Below are 1,645 nucleotides of genomic sequence, written 5' to 3' on the forward strand. Positions count from 1 at the left end.
TGGGTTTTTTTCATCAAAGTCCCCTGTAGAAGACTGACAGCCCTCCAAATCCCACACAGACTTTGCACACCTATTTGTGTTCTACACATTATCAAAAATACACAGCAAATGAACTTTAGGCAGAGGCCCCTCCTGGTCACAACTGCTCAATGATTATTAAAATCCTGTCTGCACATAGATGATCACACGTGATCATTTCCAGGTGCAAGATTACTAATAGGATGGAGAGAGGGAACATCCCTCCTTCCTCCTCCCAGTAAGGCTGCTTTGCATGGGTGCCTTTTTGTATGTATCTGGGGAAGTACAGCTGCCCAGCCCGTCTTTTTTCTCCTGCTCCATCCAAGGTCCTGTTCACAGCCAGGAGCACCACCTCTGACAGCTCGCAGGTAACACGTAGCAAGTCAGGCAGCAGATCACAACCAAAACAGACTAGGCACTGTGACAGAGTAAAACAGCATGAAAAACAATTCTTGGGCCAAGGAAGCCTCACAACCTGAAACTCACCAGTCACATGGGCTGGCAGAATTAGAGGAAGCAGATGATGGCTCTTTTCCAATCCTGCTGACCAAAGAGACCCCACAGCCACCTGGAACACAGCAGGAGATGAAATCTCCTTGGCAAGCAGCTCCCAGCCTGTTCTCTGCCTCCATGGCATCCAGCACAAGCCAGCTGCACACCCAGAACTCATGATCAGTTTGCTCATTCAGCTAGTAGCATACCCTAACAATGCATGATTGTTACTCAAGTCCCACCTGCAGGCAAGGAAGCCTCCACACCAGCCCAGCAGCACTTTGGGATAGCTGGAGGCTCACCTCCCAAACCTCCTGGGTACAACTTCTTTACACCAGCCTCACAGTGTTAATTCAGCCACACTAGTTAATTCTACACCAGTGGGAGGGAGAGAATGATCAAGTCCTATGCCCTCACCTTCTCAGCCACCAGTACTTCTCAGATCTTCTTCAGACAGTGCTTTATTCCAGTTAAGCCGGCTCGTGCATCTTTAAGCCCCAGTCAGTCTTTGCTGCAATTCCTTGCAGCAACTTCTGGAAAGGTGTTTTCCCCCCTCTCCACTCCCCGCAACAAATGAGCTTGTCATTTGAAATATACTGCCAATGTGTTACATGTCCCACAGTGTTTGTGGTTATATTAGAAGTGTTTGTTTATAGCACCATAATTCAGCAATATCTTGATTACAGAAGAGATGGTGTTGTAACTCACTGTGGCTACACAGAACATTATTTTTTCCTTACCTTTAATGTAAAATGTTGATTTTTTGTCAATACACCAAAAGAAAAAAGTGCAGTTGTTGCTCTAGTAACTAGCTGCCTTGTAAACCATAGGATGTAAGGAATGCAAGGTGTTAATCGTTCCAAGGGCTGCTTGTGGTCAGGGATAAAAGTGAGGATGATAAAAGCTAGATCACGGAAAACACCTGGGAAGATGAAGTCAGCAGGGAGGATCACTGCCCCGCACAACATAATGCATCTCTGCACAGCGTTTCCTGCACGGGAGCAGGCCGAGATGCAGCACCCTCCCTGTCACGTACCTGTCTTGCCAAACAACACCGTTGTCCTGCTGACAGCTCCCGTTCTCAGGCTCCTCGCACGGCACCGCACCGCACCCAACGCGTCCCGCAGCGCCAGTC

The sequence above is a fragment of the Meleagris gallopavo genome, chromosome 9 (assembly GCF_000146605.3).
Source record: "Meleagris gallopavo isolate NT-WF06-2002-E0010 breed Aviagen turkey brand Nicholas breeding stock chromosome 9, Turkey_5.1, whole genome shotgun sequence".
Classification (NCBI taxonomy): domain Eukaryota; kingdom Metazoa; phylum Chordata; class Aves; order Galliformes; family Phasianidae; genus Meleagris; species Meleagris gallopavo.